This window comes from Trachypithecus francoisi, unplaced genomic scaffold, assembly GCF_009764315.1.
Source record: "Trachypithecus francoisi isolate TF-2019V2 unplaced genomic scaffold, Tfra_2.0 Lachesis_group11, whole genome shotgun sequence".
NCBI classification, from domain to species: Eukaryota; Metazoa; Chordata; class Mammalia; order Primates; family Cercopithecidae; genus Trachypithecus; species Trachypithecus francoisi.
Window position 1 is genome coordinate 108780503 of NW_022681456.1, and position 23334 is coordinate 108803836.

Consider the following 23334-nt stretch of genomic DNA (forward strand, 5'->3'; position numbering starts at 1 on the left):
AGGTCCTGGAGGGGCTTTAAAATAGTTTAGCAACAAAAAGAAAGAAAATAAGGGTAGCTAAAGCCCATATGACAAAATTCCAGTAATTTTAAAATCTGGGTGGTGCATGTATAAGGGTTCATTACGCTAGTCTTTCTATAACACTTTTGTGAGTGCTTAACATTTTCCATAATATTTAAATCAGTAATACGATGAAGGCAATTTTGAGCTGTTTTAAAAAATAAAGTTTCTAAAACTAAAGTTTTCTGTCAACAAAATCGTTTTTATATTACATCTTGATTTACTGATTTATGTAGAATAAATATAGATGAAAAAATACAGATGAGTTCCTGACATATAAAAAAAGTCTGACTATCCAAGGATGAAAAATATGCATATGATAAAGATCAGATTCAAGAAATTTTAACGTTAGACATTAAGAAGTAACACCAACTTGTACTTCTTATTACAAGCAAAGAATCCAACGTGCCTTTGAATTGTTTCCAAGATTCTTCGCTTGCTCTTTTCCATCTTCTGTCCCACTTTTCTTGGTCTTGTACCTCAGTCTTGGATTTAGGTTTAAACACCCTTTCTCTTCACTCGATTGTTCTCTTGTTGGTTTATTTGAATGGAAAAATGGAAAATACGCTATGTAGGATTCAAGATAAAACGGCTTTTGGATCAAAAATATTCTTAGAAGAACTGGGACCAATACCAGGAATGGTGGTAACTAAAGAGAGAAGGGAAAAGAACTAACATGTTTTGATTCGTCTATTATGTGCCAAGGCAGTATCATGGATATATACAAACAGCAGGGTAAGACATTTTAAAATATTGATTAAAAGAAGCTTATTATTATTTTCCTTTTTTTTTTTTTTTGGCAGTGTCTCAATCTATTGCCCAAGCTGGACTGCAGTGGCACAATCATAGCCTACTGCAGCCACGACTTCCTGGGTTTGAGTGATCATCCCACCTCAGCCTCCTGAGTAGCTGAGACCACAGGCGTGCACCACCACACCGACTAAGTTTTTAATTTTTTTGTAGAGACAGGGCCTCACTATGTTGCCCAGGCTGGTTTCAAACTCCCGAGCTCCAGCAATCCTCCCACCTTGGCCTTCCAAAGTGTTGGGATTATAGGCATGAGTCACTGCACCCAGCCTATTATTTATTTCTTGAAGAGTCACTAGAGTGGCCCTATTTTTTATGCAAATGCAAGACAAGCAGGGTTCTTTGCCCTGTAGTGATGAGATAGCAAATATCTTCTATGACTCCATTGAATCAGTCACTCACTGTGATTCTGGGAATGTGAGACTGACTACTGGCACATTTGCATAAGGAACCCAGGGCCTTCTGGGAGGGGAAAAAAATCCTAAATATTTTCTCTGGGAATATACTGCTCCCTCTTTCTCTGAGATGTGAAATTAGAGAATACTGCTGAGCTAGAGAAGGTAGGCTTTATTCATCCAAGGGCCAGTGGTAGGGATAGGCAGCATGTCTCCTAAGATTAATATAGAGAAAGGTGTTATCTGAACTGGTAACCCCAACCCTTGGCACTCAAATAATAAAATACAGAAGCAAGTAGAATAATAAATATATTTATACTTTTTTCCATATAAAGAGTTAAATAATAAATATATTTGTACTCTTTTCCACATAAAGAGTTAGTTGAGGCTGGGCATGGTGGCTTGTGCCTGTAATCCTAGTACTTTGGGAGGCTGAGGAGGGTAGACTGCTTGAGCCCAGGAGTTCAAGATCAGCCTGTACAACAAAGCCAGAACCTGTCTCTATAACAGAAAAAAAATTTTATCCTTCCCCAGAACAAAACACAATTTTCACCTCACATTGGATTTTCCCCTCCCTTAACTTTCATTTCATGGAAATTTAGCTCTAAATCATTCTCTGTATGCCATACTTCTACATCTTAGGAAAATTACCTATGTGTAAAATAGTGTTGTTTGCACTTAAAAAAAATAATTTGCAGTTAGTAGAAGTGAATAAAGCAAGAGGCATTCAAATCTGATACTGTCTGTTCCATGGCCAGACTTCCTCATCCTAAATCCTGACTTTGTTTTACCCTTACCGTTTTTTTTTTTTTTTGCGACGGAATCTCACTCTGTCACCAGGCTGGAGTGCAGTGAGGTGATCTTAGCCCACTGCAACCTGGGCCTCCCGGGTTCAAGCGATTCTCCTGTTTCAGCTGGGACTACAGGTGCATGCCACCACTCCCAGCTAATTTTTGTATTTTTAGTACAGGTGGGGTTTCACCATGTTGGACACGATAGTCTTGAACTCTTGACCTGGTGATCTGCCCGCCTCAGCCTCCCAAAGTGCTGGGATTACAGGCATGAGTCACTGTGCCCAGCCAACTTCTTATCTGAATAGTTCTCACTCTTGATTTACCACCTCAAGTTCTATTTTCCTCTTGAAATTTCACCAGCCATCTCACTCCACAGAGATGTTTTTCTGCTTCTAAATTCCCGTTATATTTACCACTCATTTTCATACTCTCCCCTATGGTTATATTTGAAGTATATGAACTAAAATTTGAGTTGGAATTTATTTGAAAGCAGTGACAACATTCTGGATCTTTCTGAACTCTTCCAAGGGATTAATGTGGTGTTCCATATGTAAGCTGAGCATTAGATTGAAATGTTAATAATTTTCTCAGAACGTACGAGTTCTTCTACCTCTCTTTGGCTCTGTTTAGCTTAGTAACAGTCAAGGACAACAGCATGTGAATCTTAGGACTGTTATTGGTTAACCTAGCAACCATGCAGTTCCCAAGGATACAAACTCTGAAGACACACCCTTTTGGTATGGTAATGAATGAAGTTAAAGAGGTAACTAAAATCAAATGTCAATATTAGAACGAGTGTATAATTAACTGTGGCTTTATGGTCTCTGTAGGAGCGACTATTACCCTCTCTAAATCAAACATTTTCCTTTAGTCACATGAGATAAACGTCTTAAACTTTTAAAAAATGAAATAATAAGAACAAGTAGAGGAATATCAAGAATAATATAACAACTAACCATGTACACATAATTAACCAATATGATCATGCAGCCATTTTTCCTAAGAAATCAAACATTATAGAACTTGAGCTTTCTGCCAGGCATGGTGGCTCATGCCTGTAATCCCAACATTCTGGGAAACTGAGACAGGCAGATCACTTGAAGTCAAGAGTTCAAGACCAGCCTGGCCAACATGGTGAAACCCCATCTCTATCGAAAATATAAAAATTAGTCAGGCATGGTGGCACACACATGTAATCCCAACTACTCAGGAGGCTGAGGCACAAGAATGGCTTGAACCCAGGAGGAAGAGGCTGCAGGGAACTGAGATATTGCCACTGCACTCCAGCAACAAAAAGAATTTGAGCTCTCCTAAATCGTTTTCCTTCCTCTCTCTCCAGCCCAAAGCTGATATGTACAATTTTTCCATTCATGTTTGTGTGTTTTTTTAACCATATATGTATATACTAACACTGTGTAGTACTATTTTGCATATTTACAAATGTTACACAATTGCTATATTAAAAATAGCCATCTCTAAACTGCTTTTTTGTTAATGATTAAAATGTCATTAAAAATTAAATCCGTTTCTTAATTTTTTATTGTCTCCTTTGATCATCTTTCATTATTTTCTATCATTATTTTTCTTTCTATTTTCTTTGGCTTTGCTCTCTTTTTTTTTGTAAATGTTCTATTAATATGTGTGATTGAAGAAAAATACATCTTTTCTACATTAGTTTACCTTAAGAAATATATGGAAAGCCTGGCCAACATAGTGAGATCCCATCTCTACAACAAATTTAAAAATTAGCTGTGTGTGATGGTGTGTGCCTGCAGTCTTAGCCACTCAGGAGGCTAAGGCAGGAGGACAGCTTGAGCCCAGAAGTAAGAGGCTGCAGTGAACCATGATCATGCCACTGCACTCCAATCTGGGTGACAAAGACTCTCTCCCCGCACCCCAACAACCCCGGCAAAAAAAAAAAAAAGAAATACATAGGACATAGGTTTACTATTAAGTCTAAAATAAGGCCAGGCATTGAGGCTCACACCTATAGTCCCAACACTTTGGGGGACCGAGGCAGGAGAATTGCTTGAGGCCAGGGATTTGAGACCAGCCTGGGAATCCTGTCTCTATAGTTAAAAAAATGTATGCGTGTGTGTGTGTGTGTGTGTGTGTGTGTGTGTGTGAGAGAGAGAGAGAGAGAGGGAGAAATGATACATTTGCGATTTTGATATCTATGTGATTAAATGGCACGAGAAATAAACAATTGTAGAAGTTTAAGGAAAAGATTATCTTAAAGTTTATTCTATAACAATATTTAGAGAAAATTTTTTCAGCTACATTGAATATCTTTTTAACCTTTTTTTTTGAGATGGAGTTTCGCTCTTGTTGCCCAGACTGGAGTGCAATGGCGCAACCTCGGCTCATTGCAACTTTCGTCTCCCAGGGTCAAGGGATTCTCCTGCCTCAGCCTCCCAAGTAGCTGGGATTACAGGCACCCACCACCATGCCCGGCTAATTTTTTTGTATTTTCAGTAGAGACAGGGTGTCACCATTTTGGTCAGGCTGGTCTTGAACTCCTGACCTCAGGTGATCCATCCACCTTGGCCTCACAAAGTGCTGAGATTACAAGTATGAGCAACTGCACCTGTTTACTTTTAAGATAATCTATTTTTCCTTTCACTATGATGGGTCTAAGTGCAGATTATTTTATTTTAAATTTTGGTGTACACTATGATTTTCAAGATTTATGACATTCTTTAATTCTAGAATATCTTATTTATTATCTGTTCAAATAGTAGATCTCATCATACATTTTCTTCTCTTTTTTTCTTTGTTTTAAAGGAAAAAAATGAACATCCAGATAAAGAGGTCCTGAACTTCTACCAGTACTGTAGGTATCTTCAGGTATATGGATGCCTAATAAGCATGCTGAGATGATCTAAGAATGGAGAGCAAACTTCTTTTTTTCTTTTAATTAAATAACTTTTTTTAGGCCAGGTACAATGGCTCATGCCTGTAATCCCCACATTTTGGGAGGCTGAGGTGGGTGAATCACTTGAGGCCAGGAGTTTGAGACCAGCCTGGTCAACATGGTGAAACCCTGCCTTTATGAGAAATATAAAAATCAGCCAGGTGTGGTGGTTCACACCTGTAGTCCCAGCTACTCATGAGGCTAAGGTGGGTAGATCAGTTGAGCCCAGAAGAATTTTTTAGAGACAAGATCTCCCTCTGTCACCCAGGCTGGAGTGCAGTGGTGGGATCATAGCTCACTGCAGCCTCAAACCTCTGGGCTCAAGCAATCCTCCTGCCTCAGCCTCCTGATTAGCTAGGACTACAGATGTATGCTACCACACCCAGCTAATTTTCAATTTTTTGGTAGAGACAGGGTATTGCTATATTGATGAGGGTTCCTGTATATTTCTTTTCTTTTCTTTTTTTTTTTTTTTGAGACAGAGTCTCGCTCTGTCGCCCAGGCTGAAGGGCAGTGGCTGGATCTCAGCTCACTGCAAGCTCTGCCTCCCGGGTTTATGCCATTCTCCTGCCTCAGCCTCCCGAGTAGCTGGGACTACAGGCGCCTGCGACCTCGCCCGGCTAGTTTTTTGTATTTTTTAGTAGAGACGGGGTTTCACCATGTTAGCCAGGATGGTCTCGATCTCCTGACCTCGTGATCCGCCCGTCTCAGCCTCCCAAAGTGCTGGGATTACAGGCTTGAGCCACTGCGCCCGGCCACCCTGTATATTTCTTAAGGTAAACTGTTGTAGAAAAGATACTCCAACAAATAATGACTTAAAATGTAAGCATTTAGTTTTCTCATATGTAATCCTGAGGCTACTGGACCAAGTTTCCTGGCTGGTTCTGCTCTACATGGTCATTAATTGGCCCTGATTTTTTCCATCCAGTCTCTTCACCATTGCCTAAGTCAAGAATTCTTAGTCATTTTTGGCTGGGCATGGTGGCTCACGCCTGTAATGCCAGCATTTTGGGATACCGAGGTGGGCGGATCACCTGAGGTCAGGAATTTGAGACCAGCCTCAACATGATCTCTACTAAAAATACAAAATTAGCCAGGCGTGGTGGTGCATGCCTATAATCCCAACTACTCAGGAGGCTGAGGCAGGAGAATTGCTTGAACCTGGGAGGCGGAGGTTGTGGTGAGCCGAGATCGCACCATTGCACTCCAGCTTGGGCAACAAGAGCGAAACTCTTTCTCAAAAAAAAAAAAAAAGAATTCTTAGTTATTTTTGTGCTGTGGACTTCGTTGGTCTTCCAGTTAAGTGTCTGGACTCCCAGAATAACTTTTAATGCATACAATTAAATACATTTGGAATAAAAAGAATGATGAATAATAGCCATTGTGTGATTTGATTACCTTCTATGAATCTCAATCTTTAGTTGTTGTTTAATCTCTGCTTTTTAGGAGAGTTTGATCTTCTGCAGCAGAAAACTCAGACAGAAATTGCTACTGGGTGTGGAGTTCAGTCATAACAAAAACTTAAAAATACACAGCAATGGCTTTTAGACTAGGTGGTGGACAGAGAATGGAAGGATGCCAGGAGACTGTTGGAGGAGGCTGGAAAAGCAGTGAGGAGGCTGTTAATAAAGACTGGAGAAATAGCAAAAAGAGCGTTAGAGGAGGCTGGAGAGGCAATGAGGCAATTATTGGAAACTAGAAAAGGGGAACCCAGAGTATGTAGTAGCAGAAAAATTATCAGGCTTGTAATCTGTAGAGACTGATTTAAGCACTGATTTATCCAACAGCTATTTATTGAAAATCTGTGCTGTGCCAGACACTGTGATAGGAGCTAAGAGACAATGTTAGTGTTGCAAGAAAACTTAATTTCACCAGTTAGCAATTTTCAGAATATTTTTGTAAATATTGGTAGCTTCTAGCAATTAAATGTAGGTGGGGTCTACCTCCCTCCACCAATTTCCAATAGCCTTGATGTCAGTGTATTGTAAGTGGTATCTTATAATAAATGTAAGTCATAGATGAAATTCTGACAAATATATTCACTAGAATACCATTTTAATATACACAGAAATTATAGTCCTTCCATGACAAAATACAGCATAATTCTAATAAGAAATACATAGTAAGGGCTGGGGGCGGTGGCTCAAGCCTGTAATCCCATCACTTTGGGAGGCCGAGGTGGGCGGATCATGAGGTCAAGAGATCGAGACCATCCTGGCCAACATGGTGAAACCTTGCCTCTGCTAAAAATACAAAAATTAGCTTTGCATGGTGGTGCGCACCTATAGTCCCAGCTACTTGGGAGCCTTAGGCAGGAGAATTGTTTGAACCTGGGAGGCAGAGGTCGCAGTAAGCTGAGATCACGCCACTGCAGTCTAGCCCGGCGGCAGAGCAAGACTTCATCTCAAAAAAAAAAAAAAAAAAAAAGAAATAGTAAGATGATGAAGCAGACAAAAGTCATAGTATTAATATTTTTGCAGTAGGTTTGAGAAAGAGTTGTTTGTTGTTGATATATTTTACTGTTTTATGTTTTAAGAAGTTTGGTATATTTAGTATCTTACAGATTACTTTTATGATTCCAATATAAAATGTCTCATTTATTCAGGCTTGCAATTTCAAGTTGAAAGGTATAAGGTAATGTTATTAGTTATATAAATGGCATTTTAACCCCTAAAATAAGTTGAGATTCAATATTAATATGTATACATATTTAATTTGCCAGATTTACAAGTCAAATACATTCTTGGGAAATTTTGTCAAATGGACAATTTAAACATTTAACTAAAATTGTAAATGAAACCAAATATAAATCAAAGGCCTCATAAAAGTAACTGCTAAAATTTGTCAGATTTATAAATTAATAATTTGATTCATAACTTAAAAGCTTGAGAAGAAATAGGTTTTGAATTTGTAACATTAATAAATCAAATGTGAATTTAATAACTTCAAGTAATATTTTCCTGAGTCATTCTCAAGAACATCAAAATATTGTCCTTGACAAAAATGAATCAAGTTCATCAGTGTTAAGTAACAGTGTTACCGAAAAGAGTTCTTGATCCAGATCCCAAGAGAGGGTTCTTGGATCTCACACAAGAGAGAATTCGGGGCGAGTCCACAGAGTAAAGTGACAAGTTTATTAAGAAGTAAAAAGAATAGTAAGAATGGTTACTATATAGAGCAGGGCATTCAAGAGCAGATAAAGCAAGAGGAGGAACACATCCACCTTAGGTAGAGGCTTGTTTAAATATAATATAATAAAGAAAAAAATGGGGAGCACACCAATGGGGAGATGTGCTGTCCTACAAGGGAGTGTGACAAAGGATTGTTATTCCCATTGGTGTAGCTATGTGGGAAATTAATTTGAAATTTTATTCTGGACAAATGCAATGGAACAGTAAGACACAACTCTGTGGTAACAATTATGTGTAAGTGGAATGTAAGAAAGATTAGAAAAATATTTAAAATTAGAAAATTTCATTCCTATCAGCAAATTATGACAGATGTGAAAAATATCTCAGGAATAAAAGTGTCTATTGCTACAAATTATGTGTTTTTACATTATACGATTGAACAACATAGGCTTAAACTTCCCGGGTCCACTTATATGTGGATTTTCTTCCACTTCTGCCACCTCTGAGACAGCAAGACCAACTCCTCCTCTTCCACCTACTCCTTACTCAATGTGAACACAACCAAGCTGAAGACCTTAATGATGATCGACTTCTACTTAATATTATGCATAGTAAACATATTTTCTCTTTCCTATGATTTTCTTCGTTTTTCTCTATCTTACTTTATTGTAAGAATACAGTGTATAATACATATAACATGTAAAAAATGTGTTAATTAACTGTTTATGTTATCAGTAAGGCTTCTGGCCAACAGTAGGCTATTAGTAGTTAAGTTTTGGGGGAGTTATACATGGATTTTCAACTTAATTAACTGTTTATGTTATCAGTAAGGCTTCTGGCCAACAGTAGGCTATTAGTAGTTAAGTTTTGGGGGAGTTATACATGGATTTTCAACTGCAAGTGGGGTTAATGCACCAACTCCCATTTTTCAAGGGTCAATGGTATAGCCCTCCCCCACCTTGTTTTTATGACGGAGTCTCGCTCAGTCGCCCTGGTTGGAGTGCAGTGGCATGAACTCAGCTCATTGCAACCTCTGCCTCTAGAGTTCAAGCGATTCTCTAGCCTCACAGCCGCAGCCTTCTGAGTAGCTGGGATTACAGGCACCTGCCACCACACCCGGCTAATTTTTGTGTTTTTTAATAGAGATGGAGTTTTGCCATGTTGGTCAGGCTGGTCTCAAACTTCTGACCTCAGGTGATCCTCTCGCCTCGGCCTCCCAAAGTGCTGAGATTACAGGTGTGAGCCATTGTGCCTGACCTGGTATAGCCCTTTTGCACTTATGCAATTAACATGCCTTTATTATTAAATACAAGATCGTAGCTGAGACTGCAGGCATGTGCCACCACATCCAGCTAATTTTTATATTTTTAGTAGAGATGGAGTCACTATGTTGGCCAGGCTGGTCTGGAACTCCTGACCTCAAGTGATTACCTACCTCGGTCTCCCAAAGTGCTGAGATTACAGGTGTGAGCCACCGCACTCAGCCCTCTGTCTCTTATATAGTGTGACTGGTGCTTTTGTGAAGAATGTGTTTTTTTCTAACACGGTGTTTTAGTATATTTTTCATAACATTTTTCTGTAATCTTTTTGAGGGCTGCATTTAATTATTTAATTTAGAGTTGTTGACTTCATCAACTGCACCTTATCTAGACAATGTATAATCATATAATATGTACTCTTTTGTGTCTGGTCTTTTGTTCAGTAAAATTTTTTTGTGATTCATTCATATTGAGATGTGTATCCATAATTCCTTTTTATTTCTGAATAGTGTTACTTTGAATGACTATGTCACACTACAGTTTGTTTATCCATTTACCTATTAATGGACATGTGGGTTGGATCCAGTTTCTAGCTGCTACGAATAAAACAGCTACACATATAATAAACATTCAAGTTCTTTAGCAGTGGTGAAAACATTCCAAATCTTCAAAGTGATGGGCATTACATAACTACATATATTTATAAAGTCTCATATAACTGTATACCTAAAAAGGATGATTTTTACTGGGTGTAAATTTTACTTCAATAAACCTGACTTTAATAATATATGTATATGTATGTGTGTGTGTCTATCTAAAAGAAGCACAGCACTAAGGAAAAAATGGTGGTTACTAAATTAAGAAATTTATGAGGTATAAACGTACTTGAAATTGGTTGCAATACATACATAATTAATCATTGTGTACAAACAAGTTGCTATATTCTACCAATAGAAATATGTAGTTATCAAAAAATTGTAGTTAATGTCTGGGTATGGTGGTTCATGCCTGTAATCCTGGCACTTTGGGAGGCCAAGGCAGAAGGATCACTTCAGCTTAGAAATTTGAAACCAACGTGAGCAACATAGTGAGACATTGTCTCTATTTCTACTTTTTATTGTAGTTATAAAAGCTAAATATATTTATCTGTCCACCGATCTATCTATCCATCTCTCTCTCTATCCATTCAGAAAAACTGACTACAAAACTTTTGTTATCGGGAGGCTGAAGCAGGAGAATTGCTTGAATCCGGGAGGTTGGAGGTTGCAGTGAGCCGAGATTGCGCCATTGCCCTCCAGCCTGGATGATAGAGTCAGACTCTGTCTCAAAAAAAGAAAAACAAAACAAAACAAAAAAACTTTTGTTATAAAGTTGATATTGGGCCAGCTGCAGTGAGTCATGTCTATAATTCCAGCCAAGGCAGGAGGATCACCTGAGGCCGGGAGTTCAAGAGCACTCTAGCCAGCATGGTGAAATCCCATCTCTACTAAAAATACAAACATTAGCCAGGCGTGGTGACACATGCCTGTATTCCTAGTTACTTGGGAGGCTGAGCAACGAGATTTGCTTGAACCTGGGAGGCAGAGGTTGCAGTGAGCCGAGATCACACCAGTGCACTACAGCCTGGGTGACAGAGCAAGATAAAAAAAATTAAAGCTGAGGTTGAATACAGCAATCAAAAACTTTAGCATTACAGTATGTACTGTATCATACTTTGTTCTCAAATATCAATTTGTTCTCAAATTGTTCTCAAATATCAATACGATTTTTTAAATGAGCCTTTTAATAATTACTTTGTGAACCAATCTAAGTGTTTTATAATGGTATTGAACTTTTTGCAAACTAGTACTCTATATTTGGGTTTAATTTTGTTCAAAATCAGTTGCAAAATTTAATTAAAACATTGGAGAATCAAAAGACTTCAGCTTTTTAAGTTTTTAGCAAATTCTGATTATTAAAACTAAGCTTTCAACCAGGAAGACATTAAAATTACCTCTATGAAAGCAAATAAAAAGTAGAACATTTAACGAGAATGTAAAATTAACAAAAATTGAATTCCATCATAATAGGTTCATTTTTTGAATATATTTTATAATGAAAAGAATGAAATTGGTAAATCCAATAGTTTTGCCACAGCTACATTTGATTAATTATTCTTACAAACTCTAGAGACAAATTGAGAAGGTCTATCTTGAAAAACATCTTTTTTAAAAAAAGACTAGGCATGGTGGCTCACGCCTGTAATCCCCAGCACTTTGGAAGGCGAAGGCAAGAGAATTGCTTGAGGCCAGAAATCTCATACCAGCCTGGGCAACATAGTGAGACCCCATCTCTACACACACACACACACACAAGATAATATGAATGGAGGTTAAGAATCTTTACTTCTAAAAATATTTGAGCCCAAAGTATTTTACATATCAATAAAAATGAAATAAAATTTATAATATCTTCCGTTCAGCAGAATTTTCTCTGAATTTCCCAAGTACCTCAGAATCTGTAGAGGGAATATTTTCTGTATTAAAAATATTACGGTCTAGAAGAACAAATTTGTAGGACTTACACTTACTGATTGCAAGACTTACTATAAAGCTACAAAAATTAAGAAAGTGTGCATGCCAATACACACTTTCTTAATTTTTGTAGCTTTATAGTAAGTCTTGACCTTCATTATATGAATATATGGAATATATAGAATAAATATGTATGTATATGGAATATATATAGAATATATGTATATATGGCATGCACATATACATATACGCATATATACACATATAGAATATACACATCTATTCTATATATACTCCATATATGGCATGCATATATACATATATTCTATATATATTCCATACATTTATATAAATTATGTATTTTTATATATGGAATATGGATGTAAACAGAATAAAAGGCAGAAATAGAACTGTACACATACACGGCCAGTTGATTTTTGACAAAGATGCCAAAGTATTTCAATGTGAAAGGAATAATCTTTTTCAACAAATGGTACTGGAAGAACTGGTTATTCGGAAGTGCTATAGTTTGGATATGGGTTGTTTGTCCCCAGTAAATCTTATGTTGAAATTTGATCCCAAGGTTGGAGGTGGCCTAATGGGAAGTGTTTGAGTCATGGGGCAGATCCCTCTTGAATGGATTAGTGCCTTTCCTGGGGGGTAAGTGAGTTCTCACTCTGTTAGTTCCTAAGAGAGCTGGTTGTTAAAGAGAGCCTGGTACCTCATCCCTCTTGCTCTTTCCTCCTCTCTTTCTGTGTGATCTCCGCAACACCAGCTCCCCTTCACCTTCCACCATGGATGGAAGTAGCCTGAGGTCCACACCAGATGCAGATGTTGGTGCCATGTTTCTTGTACAGCCTGCAGAATCATAAGCAAAATAAACCTCTTTTCTTTACAAATTTCCCGGTCTCAGGTATTTCCTCACAGCAGCACAAAACAGATTAAGACAAGAGGGAAAAAAATGAAGCTTAATCCTTAACTTTCATTTCACAAAACTTAACTTGAAATGGGTCACAGAATTAAATGTAAATGTTAAAAGTTATAAAAATCTGTGACTTTGGCATAGGTAAAGATTTCTTAGATGGTACATAAAAAGCATGGGCTATAAAAGAAATAAATGAATACATAGGACTTTATCGAAATCAGAACTCTTGCTCTGAAAAATACAATCAAGAAAACGAAAGGTGAGTCATAGAGAAAATATTTGTCATACACGTATATACTGATAAAGAGCTTACATCCAAAACTCTTACAATTCACAAAGGCAAAGAAGCCAGTTCTTAAAACTGAGCAAAAAGCCAGGCATGGTAGCACATGCCTGTAGTCCCAGCTGCTCCGGAGGCTGAGGTTGGGGATCGCTAAAGGCTGGGAGTTTGAGGCTTTAGTGCACTATCCTCACACCTGTGAATAACTATTGCACTCCAGCCTGGGCAGTATAGTAAGATTCCACCTTTAAAAAAAAAAAAACTGAGCAAAAGATTTGAAAAGACACTTTACAAAAGAAAATATATGAATAGCAAAAAAAGAAAACAAAAAAATTTCATTATCTTAAGTCATCATAGAAATGTAAATTTAAACCACAATAAGATAACCACTGCCCATCCATTAGAATGGCTAATACTAAAAAGACTGCTAACATCAAATGTTGGAGAGAAAACGTGAATCTACCAGGACTCATGGATTGCTGATGGGAATGCAAATGGTATGGGATTTTGGAAAATAGTTTAACAATTTCTTTAAATTTAACATATAGTTCAACCCAGCAATTCCACTCCTAGGTATTTATCCAAAGGAAATGAAAACACATATCCACATAATAATTTAAATCTGAGTATTTATAGCAACTTTATTTATAATAGCCCCAAACTGAATCCAACCCAAATGTCTATCAATAGGTGAATGGACAAACAAATTTGTTTCTTTTTATTAAGTAGTATGCCATATATATATATATGTGTGTGTGTATACATATATTTTTCATTCACAAGCCAAAGGACATTTGGGTTATTTCCAAGTTGGGGCTACTATAAATAAAGGTGCTGTAAATATTCATGCAGACATCTTTGTATGAATGTAAGTTTTCATTTATTTTGGGTAGTCACATAGGACTGGGATTGCTGGGTTATATGTTAACGGTATATTTAGCTTCATAAGAAACTGCCAAACTGTTTTCCAAAATGGTTGTATTATTTGGATCTCCATTAGCAATGTATGGGAGTTCAAGTTGCTCTGTATTTTAGCCTACATTTTATATTCTCATTACTTTTTTAATTTTAGTCTTTGTAATAGGTATTCTTATGAACTCAATTTTGTCCTCCCCAAAATTCATATGCTGAAATCTTAACCCTCAATGTGACTGTATTTAGAGATAGGGCTTTTCAGGAGGTAATTTAGGTTAAATGACATCACATGGGTGGGGCTGTAATCCAACAGAACTGGCATCTTTATAAGAGGAAGAAACACCAGGAATACACATGCACAGGGGAAAGGCCACGTGAGACCACAACAAGAAGGCACCATCTGTAAGCCAGGAAAAGAGGCCTCCCCAGAAACCAACACGCTGGTACCTTAATTTTGGACTTCCAGCCTCCAGAAATGTGAGAAAATAAATTTCTGTTGCAGTCCATTCTGTGGTATTCTGTTATGATAGACAAGCAGACTAGTACAGATTGTATAGTGGTATCTCACTGTGGTTTTCATTTGTACTTCTCTAGTGATTAATGATATTGAACATCTTTTCATGTGCTTATTTGCATCTTTAGCTCTTTTTATGAAGTGCGTGTCTGCATAAAATTCATAATTTTGTGCACCAAAACCAATTCTTAGTACATTTTGCTCCACAGATTTCTTAATTCATTAGGATCATTGTCTTTACTATCATTCTGTGACTCACCAACATCTGTGTTTGGATGAATAATTCTTGCAAAAACTATGTTTCAGGGCTCAAAGCTTTCTTTTTCCCACAATGGACAGTTATACAAAGTTTAATATAGTGATTACCTTTTACACATTTGATAAAAGTAACTTGTTTTAATTTATGAAAGAAAAATTTAATAAACTATAAAAATCTCTGTGAAAGCAATAAGACAAATGCATAAAAATGATTTTAGTTAGCTGAGCGTGGTGGCTCACGCCTGTAATCTCAGCTACTCAAAAGACTGAGGCAGGAGAATCGCTTGAACCTGGGCGGCAGAGGTTGCAGTGAGCCGAGATCATGCCACTGCACTCCAGCCTGGGCAACAGAGCAAGAGTCTATCCCCCTCCGACAAAAAAAAAAAAAAGCTTTTATATCTTCTTTATCATAGATGTTGACTTACTGGAACAAGAGCAAAATCTGCATTAGATGAGAGGCTCTAAACTTCTCCATAAGTTGGTGTTCAATAATAGTGTTTTTTAAGGTCATTGGAGACTTCTGTGAGCATCCATCTACCACAAATAACTCCACATTTGTGTTGTCTGCTTTTGTTTATTTATTTATGTATGAGAAAGAGTCTTGCTCTGTCACCCAGGTGGAGTGCACTGGCGTGTTCTCGACTCACTGCAACCTCCGCCTCCTGGGTTCAAGCAATTCTTGTGCCTAAGCCTCTCGAGTAGGTAGGTGGGACTACAGGCGTGTGCCACCATGACCAGCTAATTTTTGTATTTTCAGTAGAGACAGAGTTTCCCCATATTGGCCAGGCTGGTCTCGAATCCCTGGCCTCAAGTGATCTGCCTATCTCGGCCTCCAAAAGTGCTGGGATTACAGGCATGAACCAGTGCACCTGGCCTATTGTCTGTTTCTAGATGGCCTATTTGAATTATGTCTGAACATGATACACATGTAGCCTCATCAAATTTGTTTTCCTTTTGTTCTGTTTTGTTTTTGAGACAGGGTCTCACGTTGCTCAGTCTGGAGTGCAGTGACACCATCACAGCTCACTTCCAACCTTGACTTCCCTGGGCTCAGGTGATCCTACCAACTCAGCCACCCAAGTAGCTAGGACTACAGGCACATAACACCATGGCCAGCTAATTTTTGTAATTTTTTTGTAGAGATGGGGTCTCACTATGTTGCCCAGGCTAAATTTGTTTCCCCAAATATAGATATTAGAAAATGTGGGATTTGTTTTCATTGATTGCGAAAGTGCAAGTCCTCCTCTATGTTGTTGCTGACTACTGACAATGCTTTAAAACTCCCAGTGTGTAAAGTAAGAATTTCATGGAGATACTTTGCTCCTGCAATTTCTATTCTGTTAAAAGAAAAATCTACTCCATTTAGGGTAATATTGCTTTTACATCAGCCAGATATGTAATTCCATCCTGAGTTATTTGATTGCAGCTGACATCAAGGCAGCATAGGCTACTGTTCAGACACGTGAATAACACGTAAATGTTGTATACTACAGTTTTTTATATTACGCTTACACATGTGTAGTTGAACAAGGCAGTTATTTTCTTTCAACATATGGCCTAGGTGGGCCGTGGACTCCTTCTGTTTGCCATACTGCACAGGTCAGTTTAGGTTTATTCCCTTAATTGCTTTGTTTTTAGTTAGTACTGTAGCAAATGCTATCAGACTTTGCATTCCCAGATCACAGTAACCCAGACCTACTTTCTCTAAGGATGAATTAATTTGCAGCATTGCAGCAAAAAATGTTCCACTCTTATTTTTTTAATCTTGTTTCCAGTCATTCTTAGGTATTTCAGAGTTCTGTTCTTATTTACTGCTTTGCCAATCAATTCTCCACCTTGGCTGAATGCAGTGGCTCATGCCTGTGATCCCAGCACTTTGTGAGGCCGAGGCAGGTGGATCACCTGAGGTCAGGAGTTTGATACCAGCCTGGCCAGCATGGTGAAACCTTGTCTCTACTAAAAATATAAAAATTAGCCAGGGATGGTGGCGCATACCTGTAATCCCAGCTACTCGGGAGGCTAAGGCAGGAGAATTGCTTGAACCTGGGAGATGGAGGTTGCAGTGAGCCAAGATTGTACCACTACACTCCAGCCTGGGCAAGAGCGAAACTCTGTTTAAAAAAACAAAACAAAACAAAAAAACACTCCTCCTTCAGGCCCAGTATTATCAAACATAAGGTTTAAGTAAATGAGATTAAGTTATTTCTGAAGCAGTTTTACACTATAGTATGTGTCAACATCACTTATGAGGTTGTATCTAACATCCAAACTCTTAATATATAACTGATTCTTAAAAAAAAAAAAAAAAAAAGAACTAAGATTGTGCAGTGACACTATCATAGTTCACTAAAACCTTGAACCCCTGGGCTCAAGTGATCCTCCTGCCTTGGCCCCCCAAATTTCTGAGATTACAGGCATGAGCCACTGCACCCAGGCTAGTTAACTATTTAAAATTCTAGAAAGAACCCCAAAATCTTCACCTGTTACTCTTTTTACTCGCAGTAAGTAATTATTAACAGCAATGTTTAATGTGCTTCCTTCTTCTAGTTATGCCCATTGGGGTCAATGCCAGAGCTGTGGCCAGAATGGGTGGCAGAGGGGGTGAACCAGCCAGGGCAAGGGGTGGCATCCTACCAGCTGCTCCACGTATTCCTTTTACCCCACAGGCTGCAGCAGCTGTGCCACCATTCAATATTAATTGGTTTCTTTGGGGGGTGTTTGTTTGTTTAATTTTTGAGACAGGGTCTTGCTCTGCAGCCCAGGCTGGAGTGCAGTAATGTAACCATGGCTCACTGCAGCCTCAACCTCCCTAGCTCAAGTGATCCTCCCAGTTCAGCCTCCCAAGTAGCTGAGACTATAGGTGCACACCACCATTCCTGGCTAATTTTTAAATTGTTTGTAGAGATGAGGTCCCTACCTCATCTCTTTAATTGTAAAGAGATGAGCCTTTACAATAATGTTAGATAATTCACTTTAGAGAGAAAAATGACCTTCCAAAAGATTTGTTTTGATTCTATAAATTGTATGAAGAAACTCTATTACTGAAATTAACTGATATTCTATTTTAAGCATCTGATAACACTGGGAGAAAAAAAAAAAAAAACAGCCACCATTTAACTGTTTGCAAAGCCTTTCCTTCTGCTAATGGAGCCAACACCTTAATAGCTATTGCTCCACTTTTCATAAGTGCACAAAAGAAGTTTCAATAAAAACGGGCAAAATTAATTGAAACATTGATTTAATTCAAAGGTGTGCTTCACAAAGTGATATGTAAATAGGCTTTCTACATCTTCATATTTTAAATATTTGTCTCTGGGTACAGTCTTTTAAAATTAAGTATTCACTTTTAAAGCAGAAGCCAGTGTTTCTTTAACTGATTTGTTTCTTTCGGATTTTCAGCAGTCGGTGATACTACCATGGTCCCTATGGTAGATTTAAATAGTGGCAAACGTGCTGTTCAAATAACACGTCCACCATTAATGTTCTTAAGAAATGGAAACACAGTCATTTTTTCATTAAACATGTATGTTATGGGTTGAATTGTGCCCCACCCCCACAAATGTGTATATTAAAGTCCTAGCACCAGTACTGCAGAATATGATCTTATTTGGGAATAGGGCATTTTAGGCTTAATTAGTTAAGATGAGGTAATACTGGAGTAGAGTGGCCTCTAATCCAATGTGACGGTGTCCTTATAAAAAGGGAGAAATTTGGACACAGACATGAACACAAGGGAAATACCATGTGAAAATAACGGCAGAGAATTGGGGTGATATTTTTGCAAGCCATGGAATGCCAAAGTTTGCCAGCAATTCACCAGAAGCTAGGGTAGAGGCATGGAACAGATTCTCTTTCATAGACCTCAGAAGGAACCAATCCCACTGACACCTTGATTTTGGACTTCCAGCCTTCAGAACTGTGAGACAATGAATTTAAGTGCTTTAAGCAACCCACAATTGTGGGTACTTTGTTATCGCAACCTTAACAGAGTCATATAATGAGCTTACATTAGTTTTAAGTACATTATTGCTAAAAAGGCTTATTATAAAATAAAAATGCATTACCACTCAATAGCATAAGTCATTTTATATGTGAATTGTGCAATGAATGACAAAATATAGTACTAAAAATTCCCGGCCAGGCGTGGGGGCTCATGCCTGTAAATCCAGCACTTTGGGAGGCTGCAGTGGGTGGATCACCTCAGGTCAGGAGTTCAAGACCAGCCTGACCAAGATGGAGAAGCCCCGTCTCTACTAAAAATAAAAAATTAGCCCCGCGTGGTCACGCATGCCTGTAGTCTCAGCTACTCAGGAGACTGAGGCAGGAGAATCGCTTGAACTCAGGAGGCGGAGGATGCAGTGAGCCTAGATCGCAGCATTGCACTTCAGCCTGGGCAACAAAAGCAAAACTTCGTTCCAAAAAAAAAAAAAAAAAAAATTCCCACACTTCTCAATACACTTTTATAGTGGGACTGTGCCTCCTTTATTCCCTGCATGTATCTCCTGTACTTCTAACCAATGTACTTCTAACCAACAATTTATTATATTTCTCACTCATCTCCAGGGACCGGCAGACTGGTGGATATTTGCATCCTGCAAGCTAAAACACATGCCAGGCACAGGTCATGGCACAACTGGCTGATCAACTAAGTGGTTGGAAGAAACAGTTGTGTTAATTAATAACTTCACTCACTGCCACCTGAGACCAAATTCAGCTGACCCTCACCGCTCATGTCCAAGTGAACTTTTTTATATTCACAGATTCCCTGAATGGGTATCTTCAAAATGGAGCATAAGTTATTCTATGTCTGGAAAGGGCTGGGGAAAGAGTGATAACCTGATCATATTTAAGATTTAACATGTGTGTAGCTGAAGTCTCTGTCTGATGCACTTACATCTCACATACTACTAGAAGAGCCGTGACAGAAGCTGGAAATAGAAAGTGAAGGCTTACCAAAATCATCTCAGATTATTAAAATGCATCTATTGCATTATAATATTTTATTTAAAATGATAATCATATTTTATTTAAAATGAAAAATCCAGGAAGATGCTAAAGTGAGCAGGCAGTAGGATATGTGGTCACTTTTTTTTTTTTTTTTTTAGACACAGTCTCCCTCTGTCACCCAGGCTGGAGTGCAGTGGTGCAATCATGGCTCACTGCAGTCTTGATCTCCCCCAGGCTCAGGTGATCCTCCCACCTCAGCCTCCCAAGTAGCTGAGACTACAAGTGCGTGTCACCATGGCCAGCTAATTTTTATATTTTTTGTAGATACGTTGTTTTGTCAGGTTGCCCAGGCTGGCCTCGAACTCCTAGGCTCAAGTCATTTGCCCACCTCAGCCTCCCAAAGTGCTGGGATTACAGAGGTGAGCCACCGCATTCCACCTGTGGTCACCTATATCATAAGGCTGGTAGATTGTTTCCATAATCGTTCCTAGTGAATTATGCCACCTTGTATACATACCGGTGGCATACCTAGTACATTTGACCCACAGAACAATTTTTTAAACAAAATTTATTGGTAATGCAAAATAAACCATCATTCTCTTTAGGCTCTATAAAGGCATGAGTCCCCTGTTACTGACTTTACCTAAAATACAGGAAACTTTTCTCATTTATAGGCTCAAATTGGTTGTTTTCTTTTTATTTTTCTCTCAGCAACATTTTCCTCAATTACATCTTTGATTTTTGTTTCTGTTCCCGTTGTTCTCATTTGCTTCTCAGGCAATCCTATACTTATTAAATTGGATTTTTTTTTTTTTTTTTTTTTTTACTCTTCTCCATCTTTATCATCTCCTTTCTCATTATTTTGATCTGTTTTTGTGGCCTTTTCTTTTTTTAGAAAATTCTCAGATCTGCCCTCTCCATTGCAAATCCCATTTTCTCTGTACTTATTCTGTTCTTTACTACTTTCAAACCAAACTTACGAATAACAAATATAAAAGATACTTAGGTCCCACCCCCAGAGATACCAATTGAATACTCTGGAGTGTGGCCCAAGCAAGTTTTTTTTTTTTTTTTTTAATTGTGGTAAAATATACATGGCATACAATTTGTCTTTTTAGCCTCTTTTACGTGTGCAATTCAGTGTCATTAAATACATTTACATTGTTGGCAACCATAACCAGCATCTATTTCCAGAAATGTTTCATCTTGCAGATAATTTTTAACAACTCTCTCTTTAACATGAAAAAACGATTCTCAGAAATAATCATAAAATAAAATCAATCATAATAATGACCATAAAAGAAACATAGTAAAAATGTTCTTCTATTCAACTTTTATACAATACTGCCAATAAAAAATAAAGAGCAAATATATACTAAAAAGCACAATGATTTATTTAATGGCTTTTCTGTCTGCCTAACCATTTGAACTTTGACCCTTTGGCTCAAGCAATCCTCCTACCTCAGCCTCCTAAAGTGCTGGGATTACAGGCATGAGTCACTGTGCCCAGCCTGATTTCCAATTTAGAATCTACTGTGTAAATTCAGGAATAGGTAGTGCTATGGAGATTGGAGACAGGATCCAAGGGAGCTCAATTTATTCATAAATGTTGCAAATGTAATATTGCAACCAACACAGGTAGCTGAATCTATGTATGTTGGAGGCAACTATATAATTGGAAGTTCTCTGAATTAGCTACCTTGTAGAATAAAATGTTTATTTAAAAAGTAATAAAAATGTGGCTGGGTGAGTGATGAAAACAACGCTCAGTGGAGAGGGGAGCTGGAAAGGGGATGGGAAGGGCAGGTTGCTCTCTCCTGAGGTTAAGTCACCTCTCAACCTCACGCCTAGTGGCTCATGCCTGTAATATTAGCACTTTGGGAGGCAGAGGCAGGTGGATCACTTGAGGTCCAGAGTTCAAAACCAGCCTGTCCAACATGGTAAAACCCCGTCTCTACTAAAAATACAAAAAATTAGTGGGGCATGGTGGTGAGTGTCTGTAATCCCAGCTATTTGGGAGGCTGAGGCAGGAGGATCCCTTGAACCTGGGAGGCAGAGATTGCAGTGAGCTGAGATCATGCCACTGCACTCCAGTCTGGGTAACAGAGCGAGACTCCGTCTCATAAAAAATAATAAAATAAAATAAAATGTAATAGTATCTGTAACAATTATTAAAACTAAACCAACAAAATAATTTTTCAGGAAGGAATATGCTATCGTTGCCGTTATCTAGAATGAATAGGTCACTGTGCTAATAAAAATAAAAGTAATTTTTAGTAGGTTTTAGTACTGTTTCAAGATTCTCAATGGACAATACATCTGCTTAGTGCCTGGTCTTAGGATAGGCTGCTCTCACGGTCCCACCCTTGGCATACTACTGGTTCATACCTTGTTAGTCCCTCCCACTGATCCAATGATAGAGGTTGGAAGAAGAGAAATTCTAGGCAGGCAGGGGCGGGTCTCTGGCAAAAGCCCACCTTCCAGCTGAAAAGCCTGAAACCCAGTGCCCAAAGTGAGAACTTCCAGCCCTGTGTGCCTACTCTTTCCCTTCCTATTGGTTCTTTCTGAATAATGTCTTTCTACCAATTGAATGTTGCCTTTTCCAAAACTGTCTACGGCCTTCCCCACCTCATCCTGTGTCTATAAAGATTCCAGACTCAGCTGGCAGAGGAGAGAAGTGGCTTGATGTTGGGAAGAAGCAAGCTGACTTCAGAGAAAGCAGCTGGATGTCAGAAAGAGGCAATTTGACTTCAGAAGAGAGAAGCAGAGAGGTGACTTAACCTTAAGGGAGAGCAGCCTGCCCTTCCCATCCCCTTTCCAGCTCCCCTCTCCACTGAGAGTTGCTTTCATCACTCAATAAAATTCTACACATTCACCATGCTTCGGGTCATCTGTATGACCTCATTCCTTTTGGGCACCAGAAAAGAATTCGGGATACACTAAGCATGGGTACACCAAAAAAGCTGTCATACTGGCCCTTTGCCCTCACTGGTAGTGGGCAGCTGCCCCATGTGACACTGCTGTTTGTGGACAATGGAACTAAGGGAGCATTGTAACATACCCTCTAGGGCCTTGGAGTCACAGGCACCCCAACCTGGATGCTGCCATGGGGCCTGCGTGGAGTTTGCTCCTGCTGGTACTAAAGCAGCTGGTCCCTACACTTGCTCACCCAAGCACTCCCTCCCCTGAGGATTGCAGCACACCAGACCTGAGTGAGTGGAGCTTGCTCCTGCCGGCACCTAAGTTCTCCCACCTGTAAGGGGTTGAGTGGGGTGGACTGAGTTAATGGGGCACTTCTGTTGCAAGTCCTGCAAAGGGGTCAAGAAAATATCCTGCAGCACCACATTGACTCTATACTTTGCCCTGTGATTTGCTTTGCCCTCTCTTATAGCCTTGAGGTTGCCATATGAAAAAGCCTGAGCTAGTAGCCTTCATGCTGGAGTCATTTGACCCAACCAACAGCAGCACTAACCGCCAGGCATGTAAGTGCATTTTTCAGACAATCTAGCCCCAGTCAAGCTATCTCACAATTTCAGTCACATGAGTAATTTCCAGCAAAACCGATAGAAGAATATCTCACTCGAGTCCAGCTCAAATTGCACTGGCCCATAACATTTTAGCA

General features: G+C 38.7%; 1 pseudogene; it reads right to left on the minus strand.

The window, feature by feature from the left end:
• Positions 1–445: 445 nt before the first annotated feature.
• LOC117090894 lies at positions 446–20191 on the minus strand (annotated as a pseudogene).
• Positions 20192–23334: the final 3143 nt, after the last annotated feature.